General features: G+C 51.0%; 1 long non-coding RNA gene across 1 annotated transcript; it reads left to right on the plus strand.

The window, feature by feature from the left end:
* The first annotated feature begins 1,663 nt into the window (after positions 1-1,663).
* On the plus strand, positions 1,664-5,099 carry LOC129496321 (uncharacterized). The gene is made up of 4 exons (XR_008661709.1): positions 1,664-2,468; positions 3,299-3,347; positions 3,612-3,756; positions 4,841-5,099. It is a non-coding gene; the product is annotated as an uncharacterized LOC129496321 (long non-coding RNA).
* Positions 5,100-12,964: the final 7,865 nt, after the last annotated feature.

A 12,964-nucleotide genomic window follows, 5' to 3' on the forward strand; every position in this document is an offset into this window, starting at 1 on the left:
ACCTGGGCTAGCTCAGTTGGAGGAGTGTGGACTTTTGATCTTAGAGTCGAGTTCGAGCCCCACGTGGGGTATAGAGATTACTTGGGATAATGAAATAAATAAGAAAAGCCTTAGAGACTAAGGCATAAGAAATCACAGAGGGAGAAATGTGGCTTTTAACCCTCCTGAGAGGGACAGGCGACAGGGAGGACACTGGTTCAGACTCGCAGTAGAGTCCTGCAGGTGACAGGCTTCTGGGGAGTCCAGGGTGCTTCTCCGCCTTGTTTTAGCAAGGTGCAGGACGGAGGCCAGGCCTGGCCAGTTTGCTTTCTTCTGCCCAAGCAGTTCTTCCCCGGGTGCCCCCTCTCTGCCTCCGCTGCACCTGTCTCTACTGGACCTCAAAGCCATGCTGGGACCCTCCCCGACTTGTGTCCCCCCACTCACACCCCCCGGGAGTGCTGGGGGCATGCAGGGAGAGGGCGTGCAGGAGCTTGGGAAACAGAGCCAGTCCTTACACCCTTTGTGGGCTGGGGGGATTTGGAGAGGAGCTGGCCCTTGGTTACAGATCTGTCTCTCTCTTTGGCTTCCTCTTGTGCCACTGTCTCGTGGCTGAATCAGGTGGACCTCCCTGGGTTGAAGAGACTGTTTCAGAAAGAGTATAGGGAGTGCAAGGGTGGCAGGTTGGAAAACGAGGCCCTCCCCACACTTCCCAGGCTAGGCCCCTGCAAGCCACCTTGCTCCCTCAGAGGTCCAGATACATTCCTGCAGCTCCTCTGCTTCCCTTTGCATAAACTGTGTCTCTCTTACGGCACTTTGTCTGTCGTGTGACCGTGTGTTGGTGTCTGTGGACACAGCCTCTTGGTATATGTGACCTTCTGCTTTACCAAGGCACCACTTTTCTCCCCATCCAGGAACAATGAACCCGTAATAGGCCATAAAGAAGGCAACGTGGTGATATCCCACTCACCGATGCCTCCATGCCCACATGACATTAAAAAGGGATCCGTTGGGCAGCCCCGGTGGCGCAGCAGTTTGGCGCTGCCTGCAGCCCGGGGTGTGATCCTGGAGACCTGGGGTCGAGTCCCACGTCAGGCTGGCTCCCTGCATAGAGCCTGCTTCTCCCTCTGCCTGTGTCTCTGCCTCTCTCTGTCTCTCATGAATAAATAAATAAAATCTTTAAAAAAAAAAAAAGGGATCCGGTTTTGAAGTTAGAAGAGTGGCTGGAGTGCCAAGTCCACTTAGTCGTGTGGGGCGAGGTACTACTCACTCTGTGCTCGCCAGGCTCACACCTGTGTCTACAGGAGCACTGTCGCGTGGCACATACAGGGCTGTGTTTCCCCCGAGTGTATTTTCACGTTATAGATCACCTTACCCTCAGAGAAGGGGGACTCATTTTTGGGGCGAAATAGGCTGTTTCTGTGCTCCTGATGTGGGGGATGGCAAGGAAGGCACCACCAGAGTCCTGAGCTTTGCTCACGTCTGCAGTGGGGGTTATGTGTCTGACCCATTTAGCAGAGTTGCCATGAGTTAGGGGAGGGTCAGATGAGGTCTCTGCACGATGAGGAGCACGCGGTAAGTGCTCAGTAAACATTGGCCTGTGACAGGCTTGCATGAGCCTGTGGGGGGTGGGGAGACAGGAAGATGACATCCTTTCCCACTTGGTTCTTTCCGTGTTTTTCTTAGGAAGCCCGGTCCTGGGGCGGGGAGCTGCAGCCCCCCCCAGGGGCACCGTCCCTGCTCCTTCGCTTGAATGGACCTGGCCGTTGGTGGCCCTGGCTGGGTCCATGCCTGTGGCCACGACAGAACCACGACAGCGCATTTTGCAGCTCCTCAGTGTGGAGGCTTAACTTCACCGGCTCCGGGATTGTGGGGCCACCTCCTCCCACGACCGGGCCATGTTTTCATTCCTAACTGTCCTCACTAACCCAGAACACTTGGGATTCTCTTGTCTCCAGCAGAACCCCAAACACCTCCCACCCTCTTGTTGGTCTAGTGGTTAATTAAGTGTCTGTCAGTCACAGAAACCAGAGGCAGATATCAGATGACTGTTCACTCAGCCTTTTCCCGAAAGGCCCTTCTAGGCTGGTTTCCTCTGCTCAGCACAGCAGCTCCTCCACCGCCTGTCCTCTCGGCACGAGGGCGATGGGCCTGGGGCTGTGGGCAGCTGCGGGCCCTCTCCTGGAGCCAAGCGGGCAGCCAGGCTGCAGCAGGCGGCCCTATCTGGGAGAGGCCAGAGGCAAGCCGCCTGCTCATTATTGGGCTGCCGTGAAAACTTCAGCCCTGGAGGTCTTTCCCAAACAGGATAGAGTTTCATCTCTCTGGAATGTGTTAGGGCGGCAAGGCCTACCGTCCTCTCTGTCCAGATGAAATTCATCTTCCATGAAGGACCGGGCCCCACGTCTGAGCTCCACAGACTGCATAGACCTCCACGAATAGACCGTAGAGCTCCACTCCTGGCCGCGGAGACCATGAATGACTATCTTTCCCAGGTACGTGCTTATTTCTTGAACTCCCTGGAAGGGGAGGATTATGTGCCACGTCATAGCCACGCATCACTTAGCACGGCGCTGGATACTTCTTAAGCATCCGCTGAGGCCCCGTAGTAGTCAGGTGGCGGCCCCTAAGGGGGGAGCAGAGCTCGAGAGGATGGGGCACAGGGTTGGTAGGTTTTGAGGAAGTTGATAAAGGGCTGGCGATTGGGGTGTTGCCTAAGGAAAGTGGGCTCCAGAGTGGGGCGGGGCAGTGGAACTCAGTGCTGGGGACAACCAGAGGAGGTAGTAGCCTGGGGAGAAAGCCCTGGAAACAAGGAAGACAATTGGCTGAGGTCAGAGCTTGGTTGACAACCATCCCTGGAATCCCCCACGTGGCCCCTCTCTTTGTGTCAGACCTAGTGCGCCTCTGCTGACCTCCAGCTGGACGGGAGGGGGTCCAGGAGAAGTGTGAAGGAGATGTGGTTTCAGGAGAAATGGGAGCTTGGGTGTGCAGAACCAAAGGATGAGCCTCCAAGCCAGGAGTGATGCGAGGAGGCAAGAACTCAGAATGCCACAGGCCACAGGGCTTCCTACAAACCTGGGGATGCGGCCACACCCTGTGTCCCCGGGTTGGCAGACCTGAGCTGGTCCCTGGGGTAAAAAGGGAGAATGAATAATACTGGCCATGGCAGTGCTTCAACGTGAGTGGTGTTTCCCAGTTTACAGAGAGCTTTCACACCTACTAGCTCAGGAACAGGGAGAGGGTGGAGAGTTTCAGTTTCCTCTACCCCATCCACTTCCCGGAGGGCCTTAACCCTGATCCTCTCATTTCTCCTGCCTCTTTCCAGGACTGAGCACTAGTCCTGGATGTGCTGTCTCTAGCAGATTTCGAGCAAGGTGAGAGCAGCGGGGGACAAGGCTCTGCAGGGGTGCTCCTTAGAGCAGCCCCACCTCCTCTTCTTTAATCCTGCCCCTGCCCCTTCCCAGAGGCAGGTGCTCCCACACCTGGCTTACCTGGGTTCCCAGGAAGGAAAGGGAGGTTGGTTCCTCTTTCTGTGACTCCCAGAAGGGAAGAGATGGGGCTAGGAGGAGACCAGAGTTTCTGGTACCTTATTGGCATCACGATAATCTGTTTCTTTCCTCACCTGTTCTACCTTCTAGGTACACTCATGGCTTTCCATCTTGCTCTGCCAGTGGCTGTGTGGCTCTGCCAGCCCCACAGGTCAGCATCTGTTTCCCACACTGACTCAGATCTCAGCTTCCTTCCTGACAAATAGCACACGAGGCAGCCCCAATCCTGGCCTTGGTAAGTGCTCCGATACTCCTCCACAAGCATACTGATCTTTCCAACTTGGGGATTCTAGCTTCAGAAACTTCAACCAGCACCTGTAGCCTGCCCTGATCTGGCCAGGGCTGTAACAGAGGCAGAGGAAAGGTTTGCAGAAGCCCAGAAGACAAATGTTTTTGACAAGAAAACAGGCGCATGTATCAAAGAACAAGAATGGTTGACCACAGGGGAGAACTGCCTCCCGATGGGGCAAATAAGCCAACATGAAACACTGTGAGCTTAGAGTGTCGTGTGAGGAAGAGGAAAGTCGGCTGGGCCCAGATGTGCAGATCTGGTCTGGCTACATAGAAAGCACAAATAAATTTGATGTCTATGATCCTGAACTATCAAGACTGGCAGATCAGGACATGGATGTGTTCTTTGCACATCCAGTGGACTCACCTAGAATTTTCAGGCTAGGACATAAAAGTGCGTTGGATGGTCCCACCTATTTAAAAAAATGTCCTGTTGCAACCCAGATCCACAAGACATTGTCCCTTAGGAGTCACAAACAGAAGTATGGGGTATCATGAGTGTAACAGTCAAGCATAATGAGAAGTGGGGAGAAGGATCAGAGGGGAGGGAGATGGAGAATCTTAAGCAGCCTCCACGCTCAGCCCAGAGCCTGACTCAGAGCCCAATGCAGGGCTCGACAGGGGCAGGGTGGGGGTGGGGGTGGGGACTCGATCTCACAACGCTGATATCATGACCTGAGCGGAAATCAGGAGTCAGATGTTTAGCCGGCTGAGCCCCCCAGGCGCCCCAAGCACAATGAGAAGCCTTATGGGGAGAGCTGCGCTGCATGGGCAGAGTGGTGGAAGGTACTGCAGTCTGAAGAATTTGATGTCATCCACTGGAATCAGGTGATCACTTCCCCAATGAGAGTCAGTGGGGAACTAGAAGAAAAACATATAGTCAGTTTGGCTGGGACACATCTAGTGTGCAAAAACAAAGTCAGGGTATGTGCGGTTATGCTGTGGTAATAACCACAAAATCTTGGTGGCTCATGATAACAAAGGTTATTTTTCACTTGTACCACGTGTCTTTTGTGTGTTGGCTGTAGGTCTGCTCAGCGGTTTTTGCTCCTCAACTGATGGACAAATGTTGGGACTTTTCGATCTGGGACTCTGATGGTTTCATAGCAGAGGGAAGAGAGACACGATGAATCACTCACTGATCCTTAAAACTTCTGTCTGGAAGTGACACTTGTCATTTCTGCTCATGTTTCATTGGCTGATGCAAGTCATATGGCTGAGCCTAAACTCCCCCTGGGAGAGTAAAGGATAATTCTCCTCTAATGAACAGTAATAAAGTCTACCGTAAAAAAAGGCCCTAAAAGTCAGTTTCTGCTTTAGGCTATATTGGGGTCCGGCCTCACTAATTCTTATGAGATATAGAGACTTAAGAATCCAGTTGTGGACAATTGTCTTAAGTTGGAGTTATAGACCAGTCGCAGGAGTATAAGCTCCCGGAGGGACAAGTGTATTTCATTCACTGGTATATGCCAAAGGCTACGAGTAGGTCCCTCATCATATCTTTATTGCCGCATGAATTATAAATGCGTTCAAGACGCAATAAGATCCTTCCTGCCTCAGCCAAGGAGTATCTGTGTCCCATGTTGTGATATCTTTGGGTATAGAGATGGACATGATCAGAGAACCAGGTGAGTCAGGACTTCATCTTCTTCTTTGAGATGCTGTGTGTCCAGCCCAAGAGTCAGCAGACTGTCTATAAAGGGCAGACATAAAATATTTTAGGCTTTGCAGGCATCATATGACCTCAGTCACAACTATGCAAGTGTGTTGTGGTGCAAAGCACCCATAGACTGCGTGTAAATGATTGAGTGTGGCTATGTTCCAAGAAAACTTTATTTTTTTTTTTCCAAGAAAACTTTATTTGTGAAGACAGGCAGTGGGCCAGGATTGGTTGGGGGGTGGTCGTTTGCCCACGCCTAGTCTAGCCGCAAAGCTGGCTTCTCAAGCCATTCCTTTCCCCAGTGTCCTTTTCAGGACCATTTTAGAGGCATGCATTTATCACTCTCATCTCCAGAAAATGAAGTGCCACGACACTATAGCTTTGAATCCTCTTGATGTCTGGTTGGGATGTTCAGGGCTTTGGTTTATTTTCGTCCAGGGAGCATGTCCCTCCTGCAACAGCCTGACCTGGCCAGGTTTTGGCTCTCACTGTGCTGTTGTAAATCCCAGATGTTCCACTCTATCGGCATCCTCACTCGTCTTGCTTTTGGGGCATGTGCCCACTCTCCCTGTTTGACTTGCTCCCTGGACCCCTGGACTACTGTGGGGGAAGAGCAGGGCATGTGGCTGGGTGACGAGGAGGACCTCACCTCTCTCCTCACAGGTCAGCTGGTCTGAGAAGCACAGGAATCTATTTTCTTAGGGATATGGCTCAGATATTTTCATTTCATGGAACCTGATGCCTCAGAGTCACAGATTTTTTTTTTCTTTCAGGCTGGAATGCCTCCAGTATAATGTGACAGTCTGGAGAGTATTAGCAGCTACCCCTTCTTTCTGGGTCAGTACCAGGCTTATGTAATTAGAAGTCCAAAGAGGAAACAGGGAGACAGTCAGACTCACCCTGGGCAACAACCTTCCCCCCTCGCAGCCTTCTTTTTTTTAAAATGTTTTTTAATTTTTATTTATTTATGATAGTCACAGAGAGAGAGAGGCAGAGACACAGGCAGAGGGAGAAGCAGGCTCCATGCGCCGGGAGCCCGACGTGGGATTCGATCCCGAGTCTCCAGGATCACGCCCTGGGCCAAAGGCAGGCGCCAAACCGCTGCGCCACCCAGGGATCCCCCCTCTCAGCCTTCTAACTGGTTGTCACAGAATTCTAGACCAGGAAGAGATCTTGTACGTAATGACCTCTCCTCCATCTGGTTCCAACTGGAGATTTGAACACCATGAGGACCAAAATGCAGCCCTTTTGCCCTAGGTGTTAAAGGCAGGGCTGCAGACCCCATGGGCAGTCCGCATCCTATCCTTCAGCTTCCAGACTGCTGCCTGCTACCCCTCCCCATCGCCTCCAGCAAGATAAACACATCTGTAACCCCATCCTGAGGGGACCTGGGGTAAGGAAGGAGGGAGGAGGGAGCCTCCCCAGTACAGACAATCAGAGACTCGGCCTTGACTTGGGTTGTTATGATAGGACTGCCTCTCTTCTCCAGCTGGTAGGAGCACTGCACTGACCCCAGGGAGCTCAAGTCCTGGGGGAGGAGAGGCTTGGCCAGGGAGAAAAGATAAGGGAGAGAAGGGGAGGAGTCTGGTCAGCTCCCATCTCCTGGTTGCTGTTCCAGCCAAGTGGCTGAGCTGGAGAAAGAAAACTGATAACAGATAAGGATGCTTGCTTTCCTGTGGCCTTGTTTCCCTAAGCTTGGGTTCTTGCTGGTCCCTGGGGGCCCGGTGAAGGAGCTGTGTGCGTAGAAGGCAGTGCAAGGTTCCTTGCCTAAGATTTGCATTCAGCTGGTTGAAGTCTGCGGATGGCTTATAGACCTCCCCCTTACCTCCCAGCCCCACTCCCAGACTTCCTGCAAGAAGCCAGCTAGACAATGGCTTGAGCTGAAATACAAGGCTTTCCACCCTTGGAGTGGGGCCTCTCACCCAAAAAGCAGAGGGCATGGTGACTCTGTCTCTTACCTGGCCTCCTTGGTGTCTGGGCACCTGAGTAAAGATCTCCAGCCCCAACAAGCTGTATGGTAACACGCTTGAGCTAATCCAAATATTCCCTGCCTTGCTTTTTCTGCACTGCATTCCTCAGCCTCCCTGAAGGAAATGGAGTCTGAACTGTACCATTATCTGAGGAGCTGAAAACCATCAAAGAGCAGTTGCTATGTGGTAGGGAATAGGCACAGAGTAATGAATAAAATAGACACAGTTCAGGTACCTGGGTGGCACCTGAGTGTCTGGCTTTGGCTCAGGCCCTGATCCCAGGGTCCTGAGATTGAGTCCTGCATCGGGCTCCCTGCAGGGAGCCTGCTTCTCCCTCTGCCTAGGTCTCTCCCTCTCTCTCCATGTCTCTCACAAATAAATAAATAAAATCTTTATTTATTTTTTTAAATAAATAAAATCTTTAAAAAACAACAACAACAGAACAGACACAATCCATGCCCTCATGGAGATTCAAAGCACTTAAGTGATTCTATGAATCACGGGCCAAGGCAGGATGTGTTTCGGAAGCACATAGCAGATGCCTAACCTTTCTGATGGTTGGGAAAGACTTTCTGAAGCGTGAGCAGGATTGGCTCGACAACTGAAGGAGGTCCAGAGGAAGAGCATCCCAGGCAGAGGAAATACTGCAGATGGAAGCACTGGGGAGGAGAAAGAAAGTGGGGTATTTGGGGGAAAAAGAAAGTAGTGGTGTTTCAAGAGCCCAAAACGGGAAGGAAGCAGTAGTGAGAGATGGGGCTGCAGAGGCAGGCAGGGGTGGGTCATGGAGGGCAGAAAGAAGGAAGAAGTGGGACCTGGGGAGAGGAAAAGAGTGGGAGCAATGTAGACTGGTTGGGGTGGGAGGTAAGAAGACTCCAGGAGACTTTCCTCTACAGAGAAATGAGAACCACAGTCATTTCTGAGATACTCTTGGCTGGTAACTCCTGGGGCAGAGCCCTCGCCAGCCTCAGATGGTTGCCTTCCAGTGTCAGCACTCCCCAAATGCTTGTGGGTTTGGGGCTGCCTCCCATGGATGTTCCTCTTGGCCTCAGGCTCATCTGTGGTAGGCATCTTTCTGGTCCCTCAGGCTAGCCCCGGGTGGTGTGAGATAACACCAGACTTGTGATGTTGTCCTGAGTGGTCAGCATCTCTGAAGCAGCTCATCCAGATAGGGCCCAATTCCTCTGAAGCTGTCTATATCCACCTACCATCCCGACTTGCCCTCATAGAGCAGCAGTTAGAAGGATCCAGAATATCTCGCTAATGGCCAACTCATGTGTGTGAGTCACCCCCAAGACCCATCAGCAAATCACCCATTTGCTCCCTACCTTTCTTCTCTCCCCTTCAATGATTATTGAGTGCTTATTGACTCTCTGGAATTAGCACACACTGGGTAGCTTCACTGGCTTGAGCTTTATTCTCAGTTCAGGAAGCCCCAGAGCTAGTAACATTAATGGGTCAGGGTACAGGCTCCAATATCAAACCATGAGGGTTCAAATTTTCTTTTTAAAAACATTTTAAAATTTAAATTCAATTTGCCAACATATAGTATAACACCCAGTGGTCATCCCATCAAGTGCCCTCCTTAGAGCCTGTCACCCTGTCACCCCATCCCCTCCTCTCAAGGGTTCAAATTTTCTAACCACCCCAGTGACATGGAGGAAATCACTTTTACACCTCAGTTTTCTAATCTGTAAAACAGTTAACAATAGGACCTATTGCCTAGGCTGTTAGGGATCAAAGGAGAGATTCCTGTATAAGGCTTTGTGCGCCATAAGTGCACAGTTCATCACTGAATATCAGTTACTACTGTTTACATCAGCTGCTTACTTTGAAACAGGAAATTGTTAGGAGAGGATCTTTTTGGTGTTCTTCGCTGAGACGGTAACACAACAAAATTAAAGATATCTATGCTAACAGCAACGATTTTTCTATTCACTTCCAGTATTTATCATGAGATCATAATTTAAAAAAAATCCAGAAGTCCATAGAACTTTAGGCTCTCTTTTCTTTCCATCTACTCCAGTAAATCTGCTATATATAGACTCAGGAAATGACCGTGGTGTATGCAATCCACCCCCATATCCACGCTGAGATGTGAGAATGCTGGATTTACATTCCGTTCCGTCCCTTCCATCTTGTGAGATTGTGGATAGCATCTTGGAACCTGTTTCTCCTCATCTGTTCGACGGAGATGATAATATCCTCTCTGGGTTATGGGAAGTAGTGCTAACATGGGCAAAATGCCCAGCACGTAACAGAGGACAGCAAATGCTAGTTCTTACCCTTCCCTCTGATGTAGTGTGGGGTTCAGAAAAATGAGAGGTACAAAGGGGTAGTTGCCCCCAGGCTGGCCCAAGCCTACCTCCAGCCTTCCCACAGGAAGCCCCCAGTCTACCTAAAAGGACTGGAAACTACTTTGCTTTAAAGAAGTAGAGGGGGTCGGGCAGCCCTGGTGGCTCAGCGGGTTTAGCGCCGCCTTCAGCCCCGGGCGTGATCCCGGAGACCTGGGATCGAGTCCCACATCGGTCTCCATGCATGGAGCCTGCTTCTCCCTCTGCCTGTGTCTCTGCCTCTCTCTCTCTCTCTCTCTCTCTCTCTCTCTTTGTGTGTCTCTATGAATAAATAAATAAAATGTTAAAAAAAAAACAGGGTTATTTGGAAAAAAAAAAAGTAGAGGGGGTCAGCCACCCTCTAGTTCTTTCTCTAACATCAGTGCAGGGAAGGGCTGGACCAAGCCAGCTTCCCCAGCTGGCCCAGTGGAAGGGACCTGGGAGTGGGAGAAGGCAAGGAGGAAACACTTTCTGAGAGCCACTGGGGGCTCCATCTTCTACGGTCACAGTGGCCTAACAGCTATTGGGGAGTTGGGGAGAAGAACTGTGGCATGTACTGGCAGGTGAGCCGGGGGGTGGGTCACAGTGTTCCGAATGAGTGGATGGAAGGAGCCACGCATGATGAGAGAGAAGCTTCCATGACTGGGGTTTTAGGGCTCATTAAATCAGGCTGATGTGGGGCAATCCAGGTGGTTCAGCGGTTTAGCGCCACCTTCAGCCCAGGGCGTGATTCTGAAGACCCGGGATCAAGTCCCATGTCAGGCTCCCTGCATGGAGCCTGCTTCTGCCTCTCTCTCTCATTCCCTTTCTGTGATGAATGAATAAATAAAATCTTAAAAAATGTTAAAAAAATAAATAAATCAGGCTGATGGGAGCAACCTGGCTGAGTTGCCTAAGTCCCCCTCCACTTGCCCCACAAAGGCTTTTCTCAGACACCAGGAGAATATTACATTAATAATGAATAGTTTTATGGGGTGCCTGGGTGGCTTGGTCACTTGTGTATCTGACTTGATTTTGGCTCAAGTCATAATCTCAGGGTCATGAGATGGAGCCCCATTTCAGGCTCCACACTGGGTGTGGATCCTGCTTAAGATTCTTTCTCTCCCTCCCCTTCTAAAAAAACGAATAATTTTTGGTTTGTAAAACAATTTAGAAATTACAGCATTCTTTTACAACCATTTTCTAATTCCAGTCTCACAAAGAGGTGGGAAGAGAAGTAATATTCCTATTTGACAGCTGACAAAACTGAGGCTCAAGGGGGCTAAGAAACTTGACTAAGTGCACATAGTTCCTGAGCTGGGATGTCGAGCCAGGCCTTCTAGTGCCAAGGTACCCACCCACAGCTGAACAATGAGCGGGGGTCCTCCAGGCAACTAGTGATTGGCCACTCAAATAATTTAGAACTTTCTTCATCAGAATTTTTAAAAGATGAAAGTACTATCTGGCTCTTATTCCTTTTCAGATTCATCAGCTTCTTTTTGGACTTAGGAACTGAGTCCCCATTGGAGAGTTGTCTGGGGACAGAGGACAGAGATACATACAGTACTACACAGCCTGAGGGATGTGTGGCAGCCCTGAAGAAGGATTTTCAGAGCTGCTTGTTAATAGGTGACTAATTGAGCTTACAAAATCACACTGTCTGGACATCAGCTGTCACCAATAGGATTAGGGGCCTCTTATCCATTTAGTGTGTATCTAAGAGATGACCCTAACAAACAGTGTGAATGTGGGCCTTGGGAAGCCCCATTCTCCTCTCTGGGCCTCGGTATCCTCATCTGTAAATCAATAAGCCTTATTCTCCACTCTTCCCCCACCTGCCGTCCCAATTACCTTAATTTGATTTTCTGTGTGCAGGTTGGTGGAACAAACATTTCTTGAATTCCTGGAAACCAGTCTGGTTCTGCTGTTATCAAAAGGTGGCCCTGGACCTGTCACTTAGCCTCTCTCTCTGGGTCACATTTTCCTCATATAGAAAAGGCTCATGGTGGCTTTTTGGGGTCCTTCCAGCTCTATTGTTCTCTACAGAAGCCACCCACCAGGGGCGCACTGGGAAGCCTGAGAGGACGGTGAAGCCTAAGGTCTTGCCTGGATGGGCCCGAATGAGGGGACCGAATGGGTGGGCAGGGAGTCAGAGAAGCCAGTGGAGGGAGGGAAGGAGATCGGGGGAGAGGGCGTGGAAGGGCAGAGTTAGGAGCCACGGCTGTGAAGAGGGACTCAGAACACCTGGCTACCCCCTCAGGCCTTGCTCATCCTGCTGGGCTATCTCGGAGGAGGCTCTAAGGCCCCCAAGACAGCCTGGGGGGATCCCCTAGGGAGGCTGGAGCCAGCTACAGTGAGACAGGCCCCTTTGCCTCTGAAGGCCTGCCTGACTTGCTTTCCGCTGAGCTGATCTGTCTGAGGCAGACCGGGAGGTGACAAATGCCCCAGCTGGAGCTTGCTGTGCAGGCCAGCACCGCCAGGCTAGCGCAGGGTTAAAACCAAGCTCTCCCTAGGCAAATAGCATCTTCGCTATCTGGCGTTTGGATCCCAGCATGGAGGAAAGGCGGTGTCCATAGGAGGGCTCAGCAGTTATCTTGAGGCAAGGCAGTTAAGGGAGAGGGAAAGGGGTTGAGGAAGGCAGGCCGGCCTGCAGATAATGGCTAAACTGTTCACTCCAGCTCTCTGGGCTCTTTCCCATTAGGGCCACTGCCTTTCTTGAAACAAGTGCTCTGAAGCCACCTCTAGTCCAGCTGCCTGAGAGGCCTAGAAACTTATTCATTTTTTTCTTGGACCAAAGTGCAGAGTGGAGGGGTCTTGTGTCTATGGCCTCTTCTCAAATAATGGGACCTGAGTTTCAGTTCTCCGTCTTTTAAAGAAGGAGAAGGGTCCCTTTGGCCACCCTCTCACTCTGGCTCAAGAGGGTAGCATGAGGATACTTGAGATCCTATTGGTCACAGAGCTGTGGGTCGTTAATGAGGCCCTAGGAAAATATGGAGGTTTGAGGCTCAAGTATAGCTCAGTGGTGTTCTTACTCATTAGGTCCTGGCCAACATGCTGGTCCCAGGTGGGACGTGGTTAGCCAGGCTCACACTGAGCAGGAAGCCAAGTGCACTTTCTTTTTTTCTTAGTACAGCCTCAGAAACCTAGGGCTCTCAGCCCTTGGAGTCAGCTGATTCCCTTGGCCTGGCAGCCGGGAGAGAGTTGGGGGGTGGT

Source organism: Nyctereutes procyonoides, unplaced genomic scaffold, assembly GCF_905146905.1.
Source record: "Nyctereutes procyonoides isolate TBG_1078 unplaced genomic scaffold, NYPRO_anot_genome, whole genome shotgun sequence".
NCBI lineage: Eukaryota > Metazoa > Chordata > Mammalia > Carnivora > Canidae > Nyctereutes > Nyctereutes procyonoides.